Source organism: Pistacia vera, unplaced genomic scaffold (genome assembly GCF_008641045.1).
Source record: "Pistacia vera cultivar Batoury unplaced genomic scaffold, PisVer_v2 Contig464, whole genome shotgun sequence".
Taxonomy (NCBI): Eukaryota; Viridiplantae; Streptophyta; class Magnoliopsida; order Sapindales; family Anacardiaceae; genus Pistacia; species Pistacia vera.
Window position 1 is genome coordinate 450,087 of NW_022196295.1, and position 27,354 is coordinate 477,440.

Consider the following 27,354-nt stretch of genomic DNA (forward strand, 5'->3'; position numbering starts at 1 on the left):
CTGTTAAGGCCAGCTTCCTTCATTTCCATAGTGCAGTGCTTGATTGCCCAATAGGCCTTGTACTCTAATTCTACTGGAAGATGACATGGCTTACCAAACACTAATCTATATGGGGATATGCCAATAAGTGTCTTATATGTTGTTCTGTATGCCCATAATGCATCATCTAATCTCAAAGACCAATCCTTCCTATTTGGGTTCACTGTCTTTTCTAAAATTGACTTGATCTCTCTATTTGACACCTCACCCTGGCCATTGGTTTGTGGGTGGTACGATGTGGAAACCTTGTGTGTGACATGGTACTTCTTAAGCAATGCCTCCATTGTCCTATTGCCAAAATGAGTGCCCTTATCACTGATTATGGCCCTTGGTATCCCAAACCTGACAAAAATGTTAGTATTAACAAAATCTGCAACAACCTTTGAAGTGTCAGTTCTGGTGGCTTTCGCCTCCACCATTTGAAAATATAATCAACAGCTAAAATAATATAAACATTACCAAAGGAAACAGGAAATGGACCTATAAAATCAATGCCCCAGACATTAAAAATTTCAATAATTAATATAGGAGATTGTGGCATTTGATCTCTACGAGAAATGTTTCCTATTCTTTGGCAATTATCACATGACTTACAGAACATGTAGGCATCCTTGAACAATGATGGCCAATAAAAACCGCATTCCAACACCTTACGAGCTATCCTCTGTGGTCCAAAATGTCCTCCACATGCATAGGTATGACAAAAGGGTTAAAATAGGAATACATTCATGTTCAGGTACGCACCTTCTTATCACTTGGTCAGCACAATGCTTCCATAGATATGGATCGTCCCAGGCATAATACTTAGCATCACTCTTGATCTTGTCCTTTTAAGCTCTAGCAAATCCTTTGGCAACACGTTAGTAACTAAAAAATTTACAATATCTGCATACCATGGTGATGCCATTTCAATGGAAAACAATTGCTCATCCGGAAATGTTTCTCGCAAAGGAAGCTCATCTTTGTCGCGAACCAAATGGCTAAGGTAGTCTGCTACAACATTCTCTACTCCCTTTTTATCTTTAATCTCCAAATCAAATTCCTGGAGTAGAAGAATCCATCTAATTAGCCTTGGTTTTGCCTCTTTCTTTGTGAGCAAGTACCTAAGAGTTGCATGATCAGAAAAAAGAATGACTTTAGCACATAACAAATATGACCGAATTTTTTCTAAAGAAAAAACAACAGATAAAAGTTCTTTTTCAGTCGTAGAATAATTGAGCTAGCCGCCATTCAAGGTCTTAGATGCATAATAAATGGCGTGACAAGCTCTGCCAACTCTTTGGCCCAAGACATCACCTAATGCTTAGTTGCTCGCATCACACATAATTTCTAAAGGTAGATCCCAATTAGGTGGTTGTATCACCGGTGCTGTCGTCAACAATGTTTTCAACTTGTCAAATGCCTCCTTGCACTGCTCATCAAACTGAAAAGCCACATCTTTTTGTAACAATCTGCATAGGGGCAATGCGATTTTTGAAAAGTCCTTGATAAATCTCCGATAGAAACCTACATGGCCAAGAAAAGATCGAACTTCCTGCACACTGGCGGGGTAAGGTAAAGCTGTAACCAAATCTATCTTAGACTTATCAACCTCTATTCCCTTGGATGAAACAATATGCCCCAAAACTATACCTTGCTCTACCATAAAATGACATTTTTCCTAGTTAAGTACAAGGTTAGTTTCCATGCATCTGTCTAGAATTAGTGTAAGGTTATGTAAGCACTAATCAAATGAATCACCATGGACACTAAAATCATCCATAAAAACCTCTATAATTGACTCGACATATTTTGAGAATATACCTACCATGCATCGCTGAAATGTAGCTGGAGCATTGCAGAGACCAAATGGCATTCGACAATAGGTGAAAGTACTAAATGGACATGTGAATGTCATCTTCTCTTGATCCTTCGGTGCTATGACAATCTGCTTATACCCTGAAAATCCATCAAGAAAATAGTAATAAATATGACCAGCTAACCTCTCAAGCATTTGATCAATAAAGGGAGGTGGAAAATGATCTTTTTGAGTTGTTGAGTTCAACTTCCTATAATCAATGCACACACGCCAGCCCGTTTGAACACGTGCAGGGACCAACACATTGTCTTATTTTTCACAACTGTAACACCAAATTTCTTGGGGACCACTTGCACTAGACTTACCCACTTATTGTCTGAAATCGGATAAATTACCCTAGCATCTAAAAGCTTTAGGTTTTCTTTTTTCACCACATCCATCATTGGGGTATTTAATCTGCGTTGCGCTTCCCGTGTCGGTTTGGCACCTTTTTCAAGCAAAATCCGATGCATGCATATGGAAGGACTAATCCCCTTAATGTTAGCTATGGTCCAGCCAATCGCTTCTTTATGTTCCCGCAGCATTCAAAACAGTTTCTCTTCTTGATTGGGTGTTAACTTCTTTGACATTATTACTAGCAATGTCTCATTTTCTCCCAAGTACACATACTTCAAATGGTCGGTAATGGCTTCAACTCCAGTGTAGGGGCCTGCAAAACAAAAGGCAATAATTTATGGTGAGAATCAAGCAGCTTTATAAAAGAAACTCCATACCTTTTTGGAATCAGTTTTAAAGAACGTAAAACTGCCACTGTCTCCTTCAATTCTTCATTGAACTCTATCTCTTCTTTCTCTTCTTATTCCACATGTTTGGTAAGGGCAACCTCTAACTCATCTGCATTATTTAGCTCAAAGATCTCTTGTGCAATGGAATCAACATAATCAACAATAGCAAAAATAGACTGAACATCAGTTGGGTATTTCATGGCATCAAAAATATTAAAACGAATTACTTCACCATCAAATTCCATCGTGAGGGTACCATCATGAACATCTATTTTTGTCCGAGCTGTATTTAGGAATGGTTTTCCCATTAAGATAGGTGCAGGGTCAGGAGAAGAAGAATCATCCATATCCAGAATGTAGAAATCAGTAGGAAACACTAACTCATTGACCTGCACAAGAACATCTTCAACTACCTTTTCAGGGTATGCATTAGTGCGATCAGCCAATTGGATAATAACACCAGTATCTTTCACAGGACCTAGATTTAATGAAGCATAAATAGATCGTGGCATAACATTAATTAAAGCTCCTAAATCTAACATAGCTCTCTTAATTCGGGTGTTACCTATCTTACAAGGAATTGTAAACATACTTGGATCCTTGCACTTGGGAGGAAGTTTTCTTTGGAAAACTGCTGACACATTTTCTCTCATTATTATCTTCTCATCACCGTTCAACTTCCGCTTATTGGTGCATAGCTCCTTAAGAAATTTTGCATACCTTGGCACTTGCTTAATTGCATCCAACAGAGGTATATTCACTTCCACCTTGCAAAACATCTCCAAAATTTCTTTATCCTTCTCTTCTTCCTTTGACTTCGCGAATCTACTAGGAAAAGGGAAAGTATTAGACTGAAGTCGAATTAAAGGGTTAGGAATTACCTTTGATTCAGTTGTAGCCTCTTCTTTCTTAATTTCATCTTTAATTTCTGATTCCTTTGCTACACTCGGAATGTTCATCTTTGGTTCTTCCACTTTCTTGCTACTTCTTAGCATCACTGCATTCACATTTTCCTTTGGATTCACCACTGTTTGAGAAGGCAACTTCCCTTCAACTTGAGCCTCTAAATGACTTATAGTAGTTGCCATTTGACCCATATGATTCTCCAGACTTAGAATACTAGATCTTGTATCTTGTTGAAACTATTTGGTATTCAAAGCAAGGGACTTAACTATATCTTCCAAGGATGAATTTGAACTCTGTGAGGCAAGTTGCTTCGGTTGAAAACCCTGTTGTTGTCTATTCTGGAAGAAATTCTATCCAACTCCTACTTGTCTATTTCCTCCATAACTGAAATTCAGATAATCCTTCCAACCTGGATTGTATGTGTTGGAGTAAGGATCATACTGCCTCGGTGGTCCAGGAAAGTTTCCTGCTATATTAACCTGCTCAGCCCCTTCCTTTTGAATTGTTGGGCACATGTCTGTTTGGTGTCCCATTGTCGAACATATCTTACAAGCTTTTACCTGTTGTGTATTCCCTACAGCCAATTGTCTAACAAGAGAGGTAAGATCAGATGGTTGTTGTTCAATGGAAGATGTACTTACCTTATTCACCCTTTTGGGTGGTGCATCATGTCTTGTACCAAACTGTTGGGAATTGGCAGCCATGTTTGAGATTAAATGTTTGGCAGCTTCAGGAGTTTTATCCACCAACGCACCTCCACTTGTTGCATCTATCATGTTTCTTTCCATAGGCAGTAATCCTTTATAGAGATACTGAATTAACAATTGATCACTTATCTGGTGGTGAGGACAGCTTGCACATAGCTTCTTGAATCGCTCCCAATATTCATACAATGTCTCTCCATTATATTGCTTTATACCACATATCTCTTTCCTGATGGTGGCAGCTCTGGATGCTAGGAAATATCTTTATAAAAACAGCCTTTTCATCTCGTTCCATGTTGTGACTGTCCCCAATGGTAGATAATAGAGCCAATCCTTTGCATCATCCCCCAATGAAAAAGGGAAACTCTCAACTTAATCTGCTTCTCTATCACCCCTATCAGTTTCATGCTTGAACAGACTACATGGAACTCTTTTAGATGTTTATTTGGATCTTCACCTACACGACCACGAAATGTAGGCAACAAGTGAATTAGACTAGACTTAAGTTCAAAAGCAACATCTAAAGTAGGATACTGAATACACAAAAGCTGCTGATTAAAATCAGGGGCAGCCAATTCCTTTAATGTTCTGCCAGCGGTTATCTCTTCTTCTATTTCTAAATCTAGATCACTGGATGAACTGTGGGATGCTGAATCAAGGGCTATATTGAGACTTGGAGATGAAGAACTTGCTTGACGTGCCTCTTTTCGCAACTTTTGTAAACTGCGTTTGATTTCTAGATCAAATTCCAACTCTCCTGTAGGATTGGATCGAGTCATAAACCAACTAAAATCACCAAATTAAGCCTAAATAAATAAAAACTAAAAAAAGGAAAAAAAATTATAAATTTTTTTTTTTTTTTTTACAAACACTAAAATTGGTCAAAAACACTATTAAATGATCGAATTTGACGATGAGAGGGTGGGACTATTTCCAGTCTTGCTCAGAATTTCGCTTCCTTCGAAACAAGTACTCTCAGCACTCTAATTCAACCAAAATCTCTCCCAGGAATAGTACTACTGTTCAAATTTTTTTTTTTTTTCAAGAATCTAAAAATCACAATTGAACAAAATGAAAAACACAACTAAACGCTGATTAAATGAAATAACAAAAGAACATAGAACATAAAAAATCGACAAAGAACATTCCCCAGCAACGGCGCCAAAATTTGGTAGCGTGCCGAATGCTCTAAATTAATAACCTTACTAACCTAACTACTAAATTGCACATAGGGTGAGCAAGGGTCGATCCCACAGGGAATGATTTGATTAAATCCTATATTCTAACCAATAATCACAACGAAAATAATAGAAAAATGAAATAAAATAAAATCCTAAATAATAAACATGACAAAAAAATAATGAAAGGGGTTGTAGACAATGCAATCTAAAGTGAAACGAATAAATCTCTAATGGTAGAAAATATCAGAAAAAAAACAACCAGTTCTCGGTTCAAGATCCACCTAAACATGCATTGGACATGAACTAACCGTAACATTACTCTATCTCGTAATTATTGAATTATTGACCCTAGGAAACAACAAGCTTTGTTACCCAAATTTTCCCTTAATTGCCACTACTGAAATAAGCTCTTCAATTAGATCATAACCCTTGAACAACCTAGAATAAGCTCTCTAAGTTTAATTCAATGGCAGCCTTAAGAATTAGGAAAATAGATCAATCCAAGCAACAATCACGCAAGATCAGATTATTTAACTTAGGTTATGTTATTCAAGGTGACAGATTGAGAACTTGTCCATAATCATCTATCATCATGTGTTACTCATTGAATAGAAAGAGAACAATTACGTATCACAATTCCTACTTCTAACAGATAAAATTCCGATTAAACAATTTAGTAGGCCATTACTAAATCACCCAAACAAAAATCATAAACAATTAAAACATAATAACATAAACAATTCCAATAAGAATGAGATTAAGAACAATGTTACTGAAGTTAAGTTACACCAATGACATGAATTCAGGCTTCAAAATCCCCTTGAACTGAAGAAGAAAGATCAACCGCACATATTGACGTAGAAAGTAAAAAACTAAACAAAAACATCCACTGCCGTTCTCCCCCCCCTGTTTAACCTAACAACTCATAAATAAATAACGTGTTTTTCCTCAATTCTGCCCCAAGAAAAATGAAAATTACTTTCCTAGACCTTTCCTAAACGATAGACTTCCAAAACTGTCAATTCCTTATCAGATATGGAAAACAGAATTCGTAATCCAGCTTGCACCAGGATTCTCACAATGTAAAAGAACTTTCCTGGGCTTGGTCACTTCATAAAAGTTGTAGTCTTGGATGTGTAGATGAATTTGGGCTTTTGAATCATCTGCTTTTGATATCTGAAGCTCTAGTTAGGTCCATTCGAAGACTCAATACTCAGTTAGGAAATCCTTCCGCGAATAAGATTCCAGGTCCGGTTTTACAACAACTAATGAGGGCCCAAGCAAACTCGGATTCTCACCCATAATACCTTCCTGGAAGGCGTGATTCATCTACTTTACTTTTTCTAAAGAACACTTTTGCAATCGAGAAATCTGACTCCATGAAAAACTTGAAAAAAGCAGCACTTGTTAGAATAACAAAAAATCTGGAATTTCCTAATCTTTTCTCAATTATTTCATAAAGTCTGTCCAAATATGCCAAACTTACAAAATAAACTCTACTCAACTCAACTAGGCATAAAACATAACAAAAAACATAATATGGAAGGAATAAAAAAATATATAAACTACACTCTTATCATGCACCAATGCGAAAACATCGATGTTTTTCTTCAAAAACCCCACCAGATTGTCAGCCATGTCTTTGCTCAGGCTACTACCGACCTTTAGCACATGAGTTGGATCTTCCTCGCTGACACATATCTCTCGCAGCTCTTCCGTTGGCCCTACTGTGGGCTCCTCCCTATGGATGCGAGGATCAATGGTATTCTCAAGAGGTCTGAGGTTTGGCTCAGATTCTGTGATAACCATTGTTCTCGGGAGCGACCATCTCTGTACAGCATTTATAGCCTAGTTGTAGCATTCCTAAGATTCCTTTCTACAGCTTTTGATCATCGCGACTCCCCCGTGAGTGCTTCAAGTCATCCAAGATCGGCCTTCTGAGGATGACATTGTATGTGGTTAGGCAGTCTACCACTATAAATTTGGCCATCACCCTGATCATGGGTTCCATCCCCAAAGTCATGGGGAGGTCGATTGTCCCTTTGGCAACCAGGTTGTCCTTGGTAAATTCGTAGAGCGGTGAAAGGCACACTCTTAGGTCTTTCTCTATGAACCTCATTCCTTAGAAAGCTCCTAAGAAAATGATGTTCGCTGCTCTCCCATTATCGATCATTACCCTATATACTGAGGCATTGTCGATTCTAGCCCTAATTACGATTGCGTCATGATTGTGGCGAGGGGATTCTTTGCATTCCTTGATTGTGAACCCTACTACCTCGCTCTTTTGTCTGAGCTTCTTGGGCGGCTTCTGTTCACAGCTCATTATCTAGGGGACCGAGTCTATTCTTGCCTCCCGAGCATACTGCTCATAAGCATGCCTTGAGCTCCTTGTTATGTCAAGCCCCCCACAGATCATGCCCACCTAGACTTCGCTGTTGGCGTTTGGCGGAGCTTGCTGGGCCTAGTTTTGGTCCTGGTTATTTTGTTTGCTAGGATTTTCATGAGCTGGTACCATCTTAAAGAATTTCTTTAGGTGGCCCCGTTTTATTAGGTCTTTGATGGCATCCTTCAAGGCCCGACATTCATTGGTGTTGTGCCTAATGTCCCAGTGGTATCGGCAATATTTTTGTCTATCTCTTCTGCTTAAAGCCCCCTTCATCCTTTCTGGGGCGGGCAATCTCTTTGCCTCATGGGAGACTTCATAGATGTGAGTTATATCTCGCGTGAGAGGGGTATATTCTGCATATTGTGAAAAGGGTTGCCTATGCCTGTGGTTATTTGTTCTCTGCCTTTTTTGGAACCTATTGCGATCCCTGTCATTATGGTCTTGACCCCCACGCTTGTTTGATGGGCGATCCTATCGCCTGTTTGGTGCCCTTCGTGTCAAGCTTCTGGCCAATGTTGCTAGCGAGCTTTCCACTCACTGGTGTTTTGTAGCCATTTGGTAAAACTTGGCCAGGCTCATGTGATCTTCACTCTGGAGCTCTTTCCACAATTTCATGTTCAGCCTAATACCTATAATCAGCAAAGTTCATATGGACTCCTCGGGTGCATCCGCAACCTTTGCTTGTTCATTCTATGACCTCGTTAAATACAAAGTCAGTGTTTCGTCCCTCTCCTAGAAAATGTTGCTCAAGTAGTTAAGGGGCATTGCGAACTATCTCCTTGCTTGAAATTACTGTAGGTGTAGCAAGGAGAATTGTAGCCAGGAACTAATGGAGTTCGCTTTGAGTCTCTTGTACCACCTCTTGGCATCCCCTACTAATGTGATTGCGAAGCAGCGACATTTCGCCAAGTCACAGACCTGGTGCAGCTCCATCAGGTCATTGAAATTGTTGAGGTGGTCTCTAGGGTCCCCTCTCACATCGAATTTACTCTCTGGCACCCTAAATCCCTATGGAAGTGGGGTCTGGCAAACTTCCTCCATGAATGGGGACTTACTATTTCTTTCACTGCAGCGTTCTAGCAAGCCCTTAGATTGTCAAGCATTTTCTGCACGCAATCTAAATCTTCATTATGGTTGCCCTGACTGGCTCAGTTCAGACTTACTTCGAGCAAGTGAATTTGCAAGTCTGTGGCTTACGAAGCCCCTCCATTGTGCACGTTGATGCACAAAGTCAAGTCAAGATGGCTAGGCTGATAGGTGCTATCATCCTCGTCGGTGCATTGCTCACGACGTCAGTTATAACTGGAACGTTAGTCATTGCTGGACTGGCGCACATGACTCATCTCGTGAGCTTGCGAGGATTGAGCATGTCTTGGGTGTGGGTTAAGACTGGCACGCTGACACTGGTGATATCGTCGGGCATCTCAGGGGTGACTGTTGCCTTTGCTTTCACCCAGTGGTTGCTTCTCTAGCCATCTACCAAGGTTTGTTTGCCCACGGGACTCAAGCTCGGCAGCGGAATGGAGTTTATGATGGCAGGGGTATCGGTTGCCTCTTGGCGTCGATGAGTCAGACTAGCCACCTATTGAATTCACATCTGTTGGGGAGACATTGATGAAGCATGGCTGGTCAAGGTTCTGGGTAGGTGACTGTTGGTTTCTTAGCTCAGCCACGTTTTATTGCATCACCTGTGCAACCATTGTTCTGATCATCTCCATCAGCTGGCCGTTTTCAGGGTTTGATGTCCCTGCCCCTGGTTATTTGTGACATGCAGAGTTGGTGGTATAGGTGGTTGATGTCCAGTGGTGTCCTATTGCACCTCTTGATGGGTGGTTTCCACAATTTTGTGGTTTTCGGTGGTAGTCTCCGATTGGGTACGCACTATCGCGAGCCTGAATTAAGTAGGTTGCTACAGCTGTTCACTAGAATTTCCAAGATGTTGGTGATGTGTGTTTCCTACAACATGCAATATGTAGCAAATATACTAATCGCACAAGTAATATAATGATGAGTGAGTATCGTTCCCACGAGGATTGTTAGCTAAGCACTAAGTTTCCTACTATTCTCAAGTTGGAGCAATCGACTTCTTTGGATTAATGGGAGCTATTTCTAATTCAAACTGAACAATAAATTTTAAACTAAAATTAACGATGAAATGCGAGATGAAAAACACAGATAGAAATTTGTTCAAGTAAAACGGGTAGGGTTTTGACTTCATTCAGATTTTATGGGTAAAACCTATAAATTAAACTAAATTCATACTCATATGCATTGATTGTAAATCGAACTCTCCTAAGTGTTAAACATACCTTCTCAGGCTATGTTTCCCTACTCTTCCTTATCAACTTTCCGCACCCAACAAATTAAAAGTTAACAAATCCAAGCTCATTAAGCATAAGAATCCTACAATGATTTCATTGATTTTTGAATCTATCTCTAGCATCCAATACTACAATAGTGATTACCCAAGAAGCCTAACATGATTCATTTCTCAATCTCACCATGTTCATCACATATGAGCATTAAAAATTCAGAGTAAACACACAATCCAAGCATAATCAAATGAAAATAAAACAATAAATCACTTAACCCATTAAAATCTGAATTACAATCAAAACCCTAACCCAAAATGGGTTAGTTCATGGCTAAATCAACAACACAAATGAAAGAAACGAAAATATTAAAGTTCAACATAATGAAAATAACAGAAAAGATAAGAAATCTCCCCAAATGATGAATCCTCTGGTTTGAAATCGAATCCTCACCCTTGTTCAACCTCACAATCTCTCAAAATGAACTCTAAGAAAAAGTAAAATGCTGCTCTAACCCTATTCGACTTTTTTCTAGAAAAAGGCTAAGTGTTTCCTTTTATACCTTGCCCAAATTTCCCAGAAAAACACGCACAAAGTAAAACTGTGCGTTTTTACAAAACTGGAATTTACGACCGTCGCCACGGTGAAGAGAGAAGCAGACATGTTCGTGTCTGGCGTACTTCGCCGCGGCGAAGAAGCTTCTTGAAAAGTTCTGAAATTACAGAACTGCCACTCTGCTTGCATCTTCGCTTGATTCTTCAATCTTCGGTGCTCTCCCTTGGAAGCGAGCTTCATAATGCTTTATTTTGCTTTAGAACTCTCCCAACTTCTGAGATCCGCTTACTTCTGAGTTTAGAATTTCCAATTTTGTCCTTATTTGCTCAAAATGTCTGTTTTAACCTGAAACACGAAATGTAAAGATTTAAGCAACAATTCAGGGTAAAATGAACTAGAAAGTACCTAAAATCCGACTAAAAAGTCTAATGAAAACAGTATGATCCACGGATTATCAAATACCCCCAAACTAAACATATGCTCGTCCCCGAGCATACGGTACAAAACTAAAGGGAACAAAACAACAACTACGAACAAAAACACAAAACACACATACATCAAAACTGAAAAATGAAGAAAAACCAACAAGACTCACATTCAACAAACGAATTGCCTAGAATTTACACAAGTCTCAAAAGTTGTTGAAAAATTATTATTAGGAAATGTTCAACACTCCAAGAAGATATAAGCTATATCGACTATCTTCCTCAATCCGTCCACCAAGTAGGTGATCCCCACTTCAATCCACATTCCAACTTCCCGGATTATTTTATGCAGAAATGTGAAGTTTATCAAATGGTGGCAGACTCTATAAGCCTAAATATCGAACTACTCTCCACTAATAAGGACTAGACAAAGATGAGAATCATAAGGTCTTTAAAAGCTTGTAACGTTAGGCTCGGGTCGTGGGTTCCAAGAAAAAGGATAGGAATAATAAAGTAAGAAAACTCGGTTTTCCTAATGCATAAACTGACATCAAATCGACTCCACTTCTTCTTAACCACCAATTGAAATGTCCACTAATTCGCAACCCTCAAACTTGTATTTTTCTTATTCCGGAAACCATAAATGCGGGGGAATTTCGTTTAAGGTGTACGTGGCGTTGTTATACCAGAGGTTGCCAAATACTGCCAGGCAGTTTTTAAGGCGGGTTCTGGTTTCCAGCCGGTATACCCTTAAACTAGGCAGAATTCGTTTTTTTTTTTTTTTTTTGAAAAGAAAATACAACAATTCAATTGAATTGAGGTGACTACCTCTTTTATTATTATTTCTCTTCTCCCAACCCCCAAACTATTCGTTTGGCTCATTCGTACAACTCTTTCTTTTGCATTAGGACCGAATTCTCCTAAGAGTACGATAAAGTGTTTAGAGTATAAGGATTGGACAATTTTGTTGTTTTCCAAGAAAAATAAAGCAATAAAATTTAAACAGCTCAAATGGGTGACTAGGGACAATTTCATTTATGGGTCGGCTAGAAAGGCTCAAACGTTTCCAAAAAAATGCCTAAATCATCTTCTCAACCTTGTCTAATCCTAGAATTTCGCCTCAAGCACTTCTCTACTAGGTTCTAGAGTCCACCAACATTATCAAATTTCACCTAACCACATAAAATGAATCTAAGTATGCCGAAATAAATGAAAATTGTGGCTGAACCACTCAACAAACCTCAATCGAAATCCAGTTAATAACAAAAACTTGAAGCAATGCCTAACATTTCTTAATAATAAAATTTCAACAAGCCTATTCTCATCATTGATTTATACAATTCATCATCGGCAAAGACAATCAAACTCAAGAATTTTTTTTTTCGTTTAAGGTGTACATGGCGTTGTTATACCAAAGGTTGCCAAGTATTGCTAGGCAATTTTTAAGGCGGGTTCTAGTTTCCAGCCAATATACCCTTAAACTAGGTTTTATTTCTATTTCCTACCCCCAAACTAAACATGACATTGTCCCCAATGTTCCATTACGCATAAATCAGGAATAGAAAATAAAAAAGAACAAAGGTAAGAGAAAACTCCCTGGTCAATCCGTGAAGTGTCGCTCCAAAATGCACACCCGGTCTCGGACTTTTCATCACCCATAATCTATCAAAACAATTGAAACTGTGGTGTCCCTTGTGTTAGCAAAAATTCACAAACTAACTTGAAAATATTACAACCTAATCTCGTCTTTGCAACAACTACAAATTAAAAGAAACAACTAAAACAACTAAACAAAATCCAAAACAGAAATAAAACTGAGTTTAATGTTTAAAACGAACAACAAAATAAAAAAAAAAACAAATAAACATAAAGACAAACAAAAACAGGTGCTCCGGCTCATTCTTCTTCTTCCTCATCTTCTTCATCTTCCTCTTCTTCCTCGGAGCCTATCCACGCATCTGAGTCCTAGTCGGCCCATTGGTATGCTGAAGTGTCAACGTTGAGCTCTTTAAAGCTATTCTTCTGCATCTCATACATCATGTGGGTCTGCTCAACCAACCAATCATGACGATTTACCATCTGTTGCATCATACCCATCATCTGCTGCATCATCTCTTTCTGAGTAGCTGTGGAGCTGGAGGATGTGGCAGGGCCTTGTGTGGTTCTCTGCCTTTTTGCCCCTACTCTTGGTTACGCAGTTTCCGAACGGTCAAGGTGCTTCCTATAATACTCTGAGTCCAGAACTGGGGCAGCATGAATACAATGCTCGTCATCCTGAACCTCGACTCCAGCTCTAAGGCATAAGGCTGTGATGAGATATGGGAAACCGTAACTTGTTCGCCCTGGTTTGGAGGCTAGCTTAATGCTGTTCCAGATCATGTCTCCCACATCGATACGCTTCCCTGTGGCAATAGAGTAAAGCAATACTGCCTTCTCGTGAGTAGCTGTGTTGTAATGCGATTCTGGCATCAATTTCGCACTGACAAAATATTGCCACAATCAAGCCATTGATGTCAACTGAGTTCCCTTGAGAGTCTTCTTCTGTTTCTTCTATACTGCCCAATCTGCATCTGGTTTTGCAATGACCGGAAGGATGATACTGTCCTCAAACTGTGATCTCTTAAACTGTACGTACTCATCCTGGAAAATTTCATTTAGGTTATAGAACTGGTTGATCTCCTTTACCGTAAATGGCACGTCAACCCCTCTTACTAAAACTGTACCTTCCTGACAATCCGGGAGATTGGCATAGAACTCCTTTACTAGCAACTCTACAGCCGATTGTGCAGGAGCACTCATAAACATCTCCCAACGTCTCCCTTTACTCTAGTCCAAGGACTGACTCGTGGTCAATCCGCGTTCAAGAATAATACCCTTATCTTTTTGGATTGCCTCCTCATACCTTTTACGGGCTTCATCATTAAGAAAAACGGTTGTCAACATTCTTTCCTTTGGCCTTACCCTTACCTTTGTATGGATGCTTAATTTTGGCAGGCATTGTTCACAGTTTAAGTTCACTCAAAAATTCTATCCCAACAATTCAAACCTAGTTGTTCTACACAACCAATTCAATCTTGCAAAAACAAACAACACTTCCAAAAATTTGCGCCTTTACCCCCAAACTACAAATTTTTCAAATCCACACAAACACTTCAATTTTTCAAAAACTCACACTCCTTACAATCACCCAACGCACGAACTACTGTTCCTCTAACAAAATCAATGCTCAAAATCACCCAAATTCCACAACTCAATCTCAACAAAAATTTTTAGATCTACAATTAAAAACTTGAAATTGTTCAATAAAAAGCTTTGGGTATTCGAGATCTTACCAATATGAAAAAGTATTCGCCACCAATTGAACTAGAAACAGCCCAGATTGAAAAGCCCTAAATTTTTTATCCAAAAATTTTCGTGAAATTTTCGCGAAAATTGTTGTTGAAATGGGTTGTTTTGGTGTTTAGGGAGGTTAGGGAGTAAGAGTTTTGGTTGGAAAAGCACTAGGAAAGCAAAAGATTGAATTTTGAAAATTTTTCTCTTCAGTGAAAATGAAAAGTTGCATGTAGAATGAAAAAGAAGAGTGAGTATTTATAGAAAAGTACCGTCGCCGCGGCAAAGCTTGTTCTTCGTGCATGAACCCTAAAAAAAATACCCAGGTTTCTCTGCGACGAAGAAACATTCTTCGCCGGGGCGAAAACATACAGAGGCAACTTGCCTCGATGAAGAATTTTCTTCACCGCGGCGACAATGCCTTAGAAAATTTTCCAAAAATTTATCCTACTTTCTTCGCCGCGGCGAAGACAATTCCTTCGCCGGGGCGAAAACTTCCAGGAGCTGACCTTTTTCTTTTCGATTGCTTCGCCGCGGCGAAGAAAACTTCTTCGCCCCGATGAAGTCTAGAGCATTTTGTGTCATTTCCTTCTCTGAACATTTCACCTGAAACACCCAAAAACACACGAATCAAAGAAAAAATCATTCAAAATCATAACGAATTCAAACAAATTCAAACACAACGAAATGAAAAACAAATAATTAAAAACACTTGGGTTGCCTCCCAAGAAGCGCTTGTTTATAGTCAATAGCTCGACTCTCTCAATCCTTCAGGTTGGGATGTCAAGCCGGATTAGGATGGATTTGCAACTCAGCATCCCAACTATGTAGGGCTTCAATCTCTGTCCATTTACTGTAAAGGTGCCCTTTTCTTCATGTGACACTTCCACCGCTCCGTATGGGTGAACTCTTGACACTGTGAACGATCCAGACCATCTAGACTTCAGTTTTCTAGGAAAAAGCCTAAATCTAGAATTGAACAACAACACCTTCTGCCCTACTTCAAAGTCCTTCTTCCGGATATGCTTGTCATGCCACCTTTTTGTCTTCTCCTTGTAAATCTGGGCATTCTCGTATGCATCAAGACGAAACTCATCGAGTTCGTTCAAAGTAAATATCCTTTCTTCTTCGGCAGCTTTCAAGTCCATGTTTAGCTGCTTGACTACCCAATATGCTTTATGCTCGAGTTCTACCGGCAAGTGGCATGCTTTCCCATAAACTATCCTAAATGGAGACATACCAATCGGAGTCTTAAAAGTGGTTCGGTATGCCCAAAGCGCATCACAGCTTCCGTGACCAATCTTTCCTAGATGCATTAACTGTCTTTTCTAAAATCCCCTTGAGTTCTCTATTCGACAGTTCCACTTGCCCGCTCGTTTGCGGATGGTAAGGTGTTGCAACTCTATGTGTCACTCCATACTTACTCAACAGTGCATCCATTTGCCTATTGCAAAAGTGAGATCCTCCATCACTAATGATCGCCCGTGGTACCCCAAACCTTGAGAAAATATTCTTTCTCACAAACTTAATCACTACCCTAGCATCATTAGTCGACAATGCAACTACCTCAACCCACTTCGACACGTAATCCACCGCTACCAAGATATATGTGTTCCCAAAAGAACTTAGGAAGGGACCAATGAAATCAATCCCCCACACATCAAAAAGTTCAACCACCAGGATGTTGTTCAACAGCATCTCATCTCTTTTTAAAATGTTACCCATCCGTTGACATTGGTCACACTCTTGAATCATCCGAAAGGAATCCTTAAAGAGGGTTGGCCAATAAAACCCCGATTGTAAAACCTTGGCTGTTGTTCTAGCTCCCCCAAAATGGCCACCTACTTCCTTCTCGTGACAATGCCGCAGAATGCTTTCCATCTCCTCTTCCGGGACACATCTCCGTATCATTTGATCAGCACAATGTCTGTAAAGAAATGGCTCTTTCCAAAAATAATACTTCAAATCTGAGAAGAATTTTCTCTTTTGTTGGTATGTCATACCACTTGGGAGTACCCTTGATGAAAGATAATTTGCAAAATCAGCATACCATGGTGCTTCTTCCACTCTCATCAACTTCTCATTCGAAAATATTTCTGTAATTGGCATTTCCTCCTCAATTCCCTTGATTGGTCTCTCAATCCTCAACAAGTGATCAGCCACCATATTTTCCGACCCCTTCTTGTCTCGAATCTCTAACTCGAATTCCTAAAGTAGTAAAATCCATCTTATCAGCCGAGGTTTTGCTTTTTGCTTTGCCAATAGGTGTCTGAGTGCTGAATGGTCTGTGTAGATGATCACCTTGGCACCTAACAAGTAAGAACGAAACTTGTCAAAAGCAAAAACTAGAGCCAACAATTCTTTCTCAGTGGTAGTGTAATTCAATTGTGCATCAACGAGTGTTTTGCTAGCATACTGAATCACATGCAACACTTTATTTTTCCTCTGTCCTAAAACTACCCTTAAAGCAAAATCACTAGCATCACACATCAATTCAAAGGGTAGTCCCCAATCGGGAACTGCAATAATAGGTGCAGATACTAGTAATTTTTTTAGAGTTAGAAAGGCATGCATGCAATCATCGTTAAAGTAAAAAACAACATCTTTATTTAACAAATTGCAAAGGGGTTTAGAAATCTTAGAAAAATCCTTTATGAAGCGTCTGTAAAACCCCGCATGCCCCAAGAAACTTCGGACTACTTTGACATTTGATGGTAGTGGTAGCTTCTCAATCACTTCCGTCTTTGCTCGATCAACTTCTATTCCATCCTTGGAGATCCTATTCCCAAGCACTATTCCCTCTTGGACCATGAAGTGACACTTCTCCCAATTGAGCACCAAGTTTGTCTCCTTACATCGCTACAAAACAAAAGAAAGATTTGTTAGACAGCTATCAAATGATGAACCAAAAACTAAGAAGTCATCCTTGAAGACTTCTATAAACCGTTCCACCATGTCTCCAAAGATTGACATCATGCATCTTTGAAATGTTGTCGGTGCATTGCATAACCCAAAAGGCATTCTTCGATAAGCAAAGGTGCCGTAGGGGCCAGTGAAGGTAGTCTTCTCTTGATCCTCAAGAGCAATGGCAATTTGGTTATATCCTGAATACCCATCCAGAAAATAGTAATAGGCATGTCCTGCCAACCTCTCCAATATCTAATCAATGAAAGGTAATGGAAAATGATCCTTCCTTGTCGCCTCATTCAATTTACGGTAATCAATGCATACTCTCCAGCCCGTTACCGTCCTCGTTGGTATCAACTTGTTACTCTCATTCTTTACCACCGTGATACCTCCCTTCTTCGGAACCACTTGTACTAGGCTCACCCATGGGCTATCAGAAATAGGATAAATAATCCCCGCATCTAAGAGTTTCACCACCTCCTTTCTCACCACTTCCTTCATCGAAGGATTCAATCTCCGTTGCGGTTGCACCCTAGGCTTAAAATCATCCTCCATGAGTATCTTATGCATGCAAAATAATGGCGAGATTCCTCTAATGTCCGAGACGGTCCATCCAATTACTAGTTTATGTTCCCTCAACACCCTAATCAACCGCTCTTCCTCCAATGTACTCAACTCTGAACTAATAATCACCGGGAAAGTTTCTGAGTCTCCAAGATAAACATATTTGAGGTGGGAAGGTAAAGGTTTCAATTCAAGCTTTGGAGGTTCTTCATTTTTTTCCTTCTCCTTCTCTTTGTCAAAATCAAACTCCTCAAATTCTACATCTTGACTCTCATCAATCAGTTGAAGTGCTTCTAACATCCTAGCACAATCATTACTCGCCAACTCTTCTACCTCTACTGTTTTTGATTTGGCTATACACGCTTCTAGAGGTAATTGTGGGGTGTTTTCTTCCATAGATTCCTCAACCAATTTGTCCACCACATCGACACTAAAACATGAATCCGTTTCAGTCGAAAACTTCATCGCCTCAAAGACATTGAAAGTTACTGTTTCATCTTGAACTCTCAATAGTAACTTTCCTTCCTACACTCAATAAGTGCTCTCCCCGTGGAGAATGGTCAGCCCAAAATCAGAGGAATTTCCTTATCCTCTTCCATGTCCAACACTACAAAATCTGCTGGGAAAATTATCTTTCCCACCTTCACCAATACATCCTCTACTATCCCCCTCGGGTGTTTTATTGACCTATCTGCTAGTTGCAACGACATGGTCGTTGGCTTCACTTCACCAATACCCAATCTCCTGAAAACAGAAAAGGGCATCAAATTAATACTAGCTCCTAGATCACACAAAACAAAATCAAATTTAATATCTCCTATAATACAAGGAATAGTAAAACTCCCTGGATCTTTGAGCTTTGGAGGTAACTTCTTTTGGAGGATGGCACTACACTCCTCTGTGAGCATCACCGTTTCCTCATCGTCTAACTTCCTTTTGTTCAATAAGATTTCCTTAAGGAACTTTGCATAGCTCGGCATCTGCTGCAATGCATCTGCAGGAATGTTAATGTGCAATTTTTTAAAAATTTCAATAAACTTTGAAAATTGCTTATCCTAATTCTTTTTCTTCAATCTCTAAGGAAAAGGCACGGGTGGGGTGTGATGTGCCAACTCTGGTGGTATCTCGGGGAATGGCAATTTCTCCTTCTTCTTTTGCCTTTCATCCTTTTTCTTTTTCTCTTCCTCCAAACCACTTGGTTTCTCTTCAACACATCTCTTCATCAACTTCCTCTCATCGAATCTCCTTTCCGATTTGCTCAACCTTCTTGTAGCTTGCTCTACCTCTTCCAAAACTGTCCCACTTCTCAAAATTATGGCATTTGCTTGCTCACGTGGTTAGTCACCGTGTTGCTTGGTAAAGAACCTTGAGGCCTCTCATTTAGTTTCTCGGCCAATTGGCCCATTTGTACCTCAAGATTCCAAATGGATGCCCCTTGATCTAAAATTTGTCCTCTCTCATTATGAATCCCGTGGTCTCCTGCATAAATTTCCCAATATCTTCCAACTTTGTCACTCTTGAATCTCCCGGTTGATTATTCACCCCTGGTTGGTTATTTGGAACTGTCCTCTGGTTCATTGATTATTTTGCTGGTTCTGATTTCCCCACGCCAGATTTGGATGATTTCTCCACCCCGATTGTATGTGTTGGAGTACGGGTTGTTTGGTTGTCTCTAATTTCCTATCAATAATCCCTTGCTCCGTTGATGAAGATGATGAAGCAAATGTGTTCCCAACTTGACACTCGCTGCTCACATGGTTTCCTACACAAAAATCACAAGTTAGTTGAGGCTGATAGAGTTTACCTGCATAGTTCCCAACTGTTTCGGAAGTGCCGTGAGTTGGGCTGGGGGGCTGTAAGGCATCAACTTTGTGAAGACCCGAAGATTTCCTTGGTGTTGCTCTCTTATTTGGTCTTTGATAGTTGTTGCTTACCAAAACCTCAAGCAACTCATAGGCCTCTTCTGGTGTCTTATTTTGTAAGGCCCCTCCTGAAGTTGCATCCACCATGGTTTGCACATTACCCATCAATCCATTGTAGAATGTTTGGACTTGAAGCCGACTGGCAAGCCATGGTGTGGGCATTTCCTCATTAACTCCTTGTATCTCTCCCAAGCCTCATACAATGACTCACTCATCTTGTAGAAATGATGTGATATCATTTCTTAATTTTTCCGTTTTGCTGGAGAGAAGAACTTAGTAGAATTTTTGTGCTAGATCATTCCAAGTTGTGATAGTTCCCGGTGGTAGTGCCATTAACCACCCCTTAGCTTTATCCCCCAATGAGAATGGGAATAACCTCACAACCTAATAGCGTCGTCCAACACTCCGTTCGACTTGAAGGTGTCACAAATTTCCAAGAAATTTGCAATATGCTGATTCGGATCTTCCTTCATCACCATTAAATCTAACCGACTGCTGGATCTCTGGATGATTGCCACTTGATCTCGATTTGTTGGCTTGCACCGTAGTGAATACTCGACCCACTACCATTCACTGTGGGAACTGAAAATTCCTCAGTGTTCTGTTTTCTGGTTTGCCATTTCAACAACTATTTCTTCTGCTCACCAATGGTATCCTCTCTTTCTCTTCTCTCTCTGTTACGTCGTCTGACGTTTCTTCAATCTCAGATCAACAGGAACCACTGGTTGACATCTCGCTCTTCGCATAAACTACAAAAACAGAATGAAGGAAATGAGACCACAAACCAACTGAAAATTAAAAACAAAATAAAACTCCAATCTAGCTAATTATAGAAAGATCAATGTTAACTTAAACTGTTCCCCAGCATCGGCGCCAAAAATTTGATGCGTGTTTCCTACAACATGCATATGTAGCAAGTATACTAATCGCACAAGTAATATAATGATGAGTGAGTATCGTTCCCACGAGGATTGTTAGCTTAGCACTAGTTTCCTACTATTTTCAAGTTGGAGCAATCGATTTCTTTGGATTGTGGGAGCTATTTCTAATTCAAACTGAACAATAAATTTTAAACTAAAATAACGATGAAATGCGAGATGAAAGCACGGCTAGAAATTTGTTCAAGTAAAATGGGTAGGTTTTGACTTCATTCAGATTTTATGGGTAAAACCTATAAATTAAACTAATTCATACTCGTTGCATTGTTGTAATCGACTCTCCTAAGTGTTAACATACCTTCTTAGGCTATGTTTCCCTACTCTTCCTTATCACTTTCGCACCCACAAATTGAAGTTACAAATCCAAGCTCATTAAGCATAAGAATCCTACAATGATTTCATTGATTTTCGAATCTATCTCTAGCACCAATACTACAATATGATTACCCAAGAAGCCTAACATATTCTTTCTCATCTCACCATGTTCTCACAATAGAGCATTAAATCAGAGTAACACACATCCAAGCATAATCAAATGAAAATAAACAATAAATCACTTAACCCATTAAAATCTGAATTACAATCAAAACCCTAACCCAAAATGGGTTAGTTCATGGCTAATCAACAACACAAATGAAAGAAACGAAATATTAAAGTTCACTATGAAATAAACAAAAGATAAGAAATCTCCCCAAATGATGAATCCTCTGATTTGAAATCGACTCCTCAACTTGTTCACCTCACAATCTCTCAAAATGAACTCTAAGAAAAAGTAAAATGCTGCTCTAACCCTATTCGACTTTTTTCTAGAAAAAGGCTAAGTGTTTCCTTTTATACCTCGCCCAAATTTCCCAGAAAAACACGCACAAAGTAAAATTGTGCATTTTTACAAAACTGGAATTTACGACCATCACCGCGGCGAAGAGAGAAGCAGACATGTTCGTGTCTGGCGTGCTTCGCCGCGGCGAAGCTTCTTGAAAAGTTCTAAAATTACAGAATTGCCACTCTGCTTGCATCTTCGATTGATTTCTTCGATCTTTAGTGCTCGCCCTTGGAAGCGAGCTTCATAGTGCTTTATTCTGCTTCAGAACTCTTCCAACTTCTGAGATCCGCTTACTTCTAAGTTTAGAATTTCCAATTTTGTCCTTATTTGTTCAAAATGTCCGTTTTAACCTGAAACACGAAATGTAAAGATTTAAGCAACAATTCAGGTTAAAATGAACTAGAAAGTACCTGAAATCCGACTAAAAAGTCTAATGAAAACAGTATAATCCACGGATTATCAGTTGGCGAGTGCCTTCCTTCTAGCGCCAAAATGTTGATACGAAAATTCGCACCAACCAGAGAGATCCAATTGACCTTGGTGGAATCAGAACGGATGTGGGTGTGATTACGGATAATCAGCGATGGGTGAATGATAAGTGCAATAAAGTAAAAGACAATAAATTTTTTAAAGTGGTTCGACGAGGTAACCTTTTATGCCTACGTCCATTATTCTTATATTCACTGTGAGAGCTTATAATGAGAGTTCTATGGAAAATTTCTAACCTCTTTTTCATCATTTGAGGGTGTTTATATACAGGGTTTGTGTAAAAGAAATAGCAAAAATAAAGGGATTACAATTTATCTAAATTGCAATTCTGATATTCTCGCGATTGGGCATTGTGATTGCACAGAGATTGTTGTTAATCTAGTTATTCCTATAATATTTGGGATCTGAAATTATATGCGAATTGATTGAATGATCATTCGGGTTGTTCGTCACTAGTTTGCGTTGGGTCAAGCTATATGTCGACGAGTTTATGCTGGGTCGGACAAACGGTAGAGTCGGACTGATTCTGGGTCAATCTAATACCTCGCAACTCACCGAGCTTGATGGAAAAATCACACACAACAAGGTAGAATAATAAATAAAAAATAATAAAGAAAAAAAATGAAAACTAAATAATAATTACATATAGATGGATTTATTTAAACTCTTTTAACCAGATTTTATACCAAATTAAAATATTGTTTAAAAAAAAAAAAAAAGAGAGAGATTGATAATAGTTTATTGAAATAAAAAAAAAAAAAAAAAGCAATATAAAAGATAAACTTATATATATACCAGACTTAAGAATACATAAAAATTTTAAAGTTGAAAAAAAAGAAAAAGGAATCAATAGTTTAAGGGGCACAATATAATTATTATAAATATTAAATGTTTTGGTATAATTACGTAGATCTCATTTTTATAAAGAGTAAGTGACTTTTTCCCACCCAAATAATGGTCTAATGACACTTTTCCACCCAAAAAGTTTCAAAATACAACTTTAGTACCAAACATTATGTTTTGTTAAATACAATGATATTCATTATGAAGACAAAAATACCATTCTCTTTTCTTCTTAGCCTCCATCATGGCCCACCACCAACTCCACCACCTCTTCCTCTCCTCTACCACGACCAGCAATACCACCTCTATCTAGTCTAATTTTTTTTAATCAATCAAACCACCACTCAATCAATTCTAATCAATGGTCAAAACAAATACAACAACTCTCCAAAATCCAACAATCTCTCAACCAAACACACACAATCATGACAGCAGGTGATACACGATAGTTCTGACCAAATTTATATCAAGATGTCCTAACTAGAGAATGACTCTCTCTCTCTCTCTCTCTCACTCTCTCTCTCTCCCTATATATATATATATGTGTGTGTGTGTGTGTGTGTGTGTGTAATAACCACTTTCTACTCAAATACTCATATGAAATACATATAAAGTAATATAAAGAAATTGGGCCCAAATTTCCTTTTTTATTAAATATACATATACATTCTTTACAAACATATACATTTTTACCCAAAATTATACTATGTACAAAAGTCATTAAAAACATGGTAGACAGTGTAACCGCTTCCCCTCGAGCGCCGACGTCCATCCGACCGTGTCCTCACCTAGATCCTGCAAAACATAGGAAAAACAACGGGGTGAGCACTAAAATAATGCTCAGTAAGTAAATCCTCTACTCATCTATCCCCGTAGCTCTCTTTCTCTAATTCTTTCCTTACAACTCCTCATTCAATTTCTCTCTTTGGGTACTTCTCTCTCTATCTCTTTCTTGGAACCTTTTCTATTAACTCTCTTTAGTAAGTCCCGACCCCATCTTACCGGGGGTACGGCCGGGACTCGCTCCCACTCTACGTGACCTCTACTTATTCTAGCCGATCGGACTCGGTTATCCATGGATTCGGAACCCTTGGCCATGGTGAGTTATAATCTCTCTCTCTCTCGGGTACTCGGGTATAGCCCTCATCCGCATGTACTCTCACGGCTACACCACTTCTCTTTCTCATACTCATGCCGCTCTCTCTCAATGCGGCATACATGCGGGAAACTCTACCCATTACTCACGGTTCCCCATCGCACAACCTACTATATTCTCTCTTTCTCTTAGCTCTTAAGTAGCTTATACTCAATTTCTCTACTAGTCTCAACTACTTCTAAGTGCATAAACAATGTGTATGGATAGCTCATGCTCACTAATGCACTAATGAAATGCCAAATACAAGATTGCCTCAAAACGGCCATTTTGCACAGGTCACACTAAAAAGGCCATAACTGCGTATACACCTCGGTTGCTACGGTTTTGGTCTCGTTTTAAAGCTTAGAGACGGCGACAATTTTATGTTTTGTCTCACTCAGTTCAATCCGTAAGATGCCCAAAACTCACTTAGAAGTCACGGCAATGACAGGGCAGATTTCACCTAAGCATTTCCTCAAACAACTCATGTGCATACCAAAGCTCTACTTATCTATAAGTCTACTCTTCTCTTTAATCATCCAAAATGGGAGGAAAACTCTCTCATACAATCATAATTCCTGCCAAAGAAAACACTCCCAAAAATATCATACACAACTCCTCCAACTTTAACTCAATTTCACTCTCTCATCACACATTAAAAACACTTCTCATAATTTAATCATACCCAACAATTAGGACTAGCACACATCTCATCTCAATTTTAGTAGGTATAACATATACATGCATAGTTAAAATAAATCTCTACTCAAAGCTTATTCAAAACTCAACTTGGTTGGATTTACTTACCTTGTAAAAAGTGGCTTCTCTAGCACTTTTCCTTTCCTTTGTTGTCTGTCTTCTCTCTACAACTCAAAACAACAACAAGAACAATAACAACCAAATAAGACTTCACTATAACTATAAGAAAACTCACATCTAAAGCATGAATCCTTACCTTAGGATGCTTTAGATGAAATCTCTACCAAAATACTCAAAAGCTCTCTTAACCCCTTAGAAATCTTGGAATTGAATGGAGAAATTGGGAGAAAAAATAGGCAATGGAAGAGCGGTGGAATGGATGGACTAAAGGGTTTCTCTACACTTAACCCTTTTTAGCTCATATTAAGCATCATTTCCCATTTTGCCCTTGTCCTTCCTTGGAAATTCCATCTATATCCTTTGATTCTTTACAAATACACCCCCATCTAAACACATCTCTACTAAATTTCCTTACATTTTACTCCCCACTTTTCCTACTAATTAGGGGTAAAATGGTCATTGTGCCCCAAGAAGAATTCTCTAGAAAACTCAAGAAACTTTTTATTAGGCTCGTCGCCACGGCGAAGAACTTTCCATCACCCCGCGAAAAAAGGCAGAAGCTACGTGTGAGTGCAGCTCCCTCGCCGCGGCGATGTTTCTTCTTCGCCCCGACGAAGATTGGATTTCTAAACTTCAACAAAACTCAACCAAAACCAAGGCAAACATACCAATTCAATTACAGGCTAATCCAACAACATACAAACTCAATTGAACTGAACAGTGAATCCTTTAAGTAATACAGACAATCTTAAGTACGTACCTCAATGGGGTATTACAGTATGTGGTGTGTGTTTGTGTGTGAGTTGTGTTTATCCATGCACATGAAAAGCTATTTTCATAACCAGGGTCTTACAAGAAACCTTGATTAAGAACATTCGTGCTCTAGGTTTAATTGATTATGCATGACAAAACAATTGTCTTCAATGAAATATGGTTGATTTACTCAAATAATTAAGTTTACAATAATTAACCTTGCTTCTATTATTATATTTGCTCATCATCATCATCATATCACGTATGGTTTTACAATGACACATGCAATATTTTTTATACTTCTTGTTTGAATATAATATTATAAATGAAATTCATTGATATGTGTTTTTTACTTTCAAGATTGTAAGAATAATAATTAAGAATTGAAGGATCAAACTAACTTATAAATTGTAAAGCAGTGCATAAGAAAAAAAATAAAGAAAAATAGAAAGGAATAATTTAGTACTTATATAACTTGATCAAACTCTTTCAATTACATAAATTTCGTCTCCTTATTTGAAATAGAATTAGGGTTTATTGAATTAGGGATTATGATCAAAAGAAAAAGAAAATTTTTAGATAGGTATAACTCTTTTATGTCTTGATTAGTATCTTAATAAAGGATAAACTTGTAATTAAAAAAATAATGATAATTAGGGTCTAAAGAGATAGAATATGGAGGGTCAATGCATCACTCAAAAGGATTTTGATAAAAAAAAAAAAATGAATTTAATAAATTATGTAATGACAAATTTCGAAATTAATGGATATGAAACTTTTAAATGTTTAATTAGAATAATAAACTAAATTATTTAATCTTGATAATAAAAGAAAATATATGATAATTAAGTTTGTAAGGGATAAAGGAGCTATAATTTTGATAGCTATAAGAACAAGATAATGTAATAAAATAATTTTAAAATGATTAGATAAATAAGAGATGTTGACATTTTTATTTTAACTTTAAAAAATGATTTCATTAAGACAAAAATTAAAATAATGGTATTTGTCAAACCAACGTCTTTTCCTAAAAAAAAAAAAAAAAAAAAAAAAAAAAAAAAAAAAAAAAAAAAAAGTTTAAATAAAACTAATAAATGAACAATAAGTTAAGTGAAAGATAATTCTAGCAGTTTAATAATTTTTGAATGATTTATAAAAAATAAAAAGACAAAAAAAATGTTATTTTTGAAATTCAAATTATTAGCCAGTTCTAGACCAAGGCTTTTGGACTAGGCCCAAAGTTGTAATTTTGAAATATTTGATTTTAAATTAATGTTCTGAAACCTGGACTAGGGGTTGAGTTTGAGCTGTCCAACCGGTCTGATCGACGGGTCAAACTGATGATGTCAGCAACTCTCTCTCTCTCTTGTTGACCAAATGTTGAAAAGGGTAGCGTTTGTAATTAGGCACAATTATCATGCAATGTCGTTTTACTCTTCTTTATATAAGAGAAGAAACTGTAGCTCTCTTCAAGTAATGAAAAGCTCATCTAAATCAACTTACTCACTGATTCTTCTCTTTCAATTTCTTTCGTTGCTTGACTTGGTATCAGAGCTACTGACTAACCGTCAATGGCGACTGATTCTGGTTCTGCACACTCGCTTAAAAGCGTAGAAGAACTCTTAAAAGAGTTAATCGATCACTCCACCTCACATTTGCTCAAGGAATCTGCAAATCGTGCAACCTCAGCTTTACCTTCAAGTTTGCAAACTATCAGTCCAAAGCTCACAAGAAACAACT

The 27,354-nt window shown here is 38.4% G+C and overlaps 2 non-coding genes and 1 pseudogene across 2 annotated transcripts; 2 read left to right on the forward strand and 1 right to left on the reverse strand.

Moving 5' to 3' along the window:
• The first annotated feature begins 4,362 nt into the window (after positions 1-4,362).
• Positions 4,363-4,469, forward strand: LOC116145698. Its single transcript, XR_004130411.1, has one exon. It is a non-coding gene; the product is annotated as a small nucleolar RNA R71 (small nucleolar RNA).
• A 10,722-nt stretch (positions 4,470-15,191) lies between these two features.
• Positions 15,192-16,587, reverse strand: LOC116145645 (annotated as a pseudogene).
• Positions 16,588-19,958: 3,371 nt separating this feature from the next.
• On the forward strand, positions 19,959-20,063 carry LOC116145701. Its single transcript, XR_004130414.1, has one exon. It is a non-coding gene; the product is annotated as a small nucleolar RNA R71 (small nucleolar RNA).
• The last annotated feature ends 7,291 nt before the right edge of the window (positions 20,064-27,354 follow it).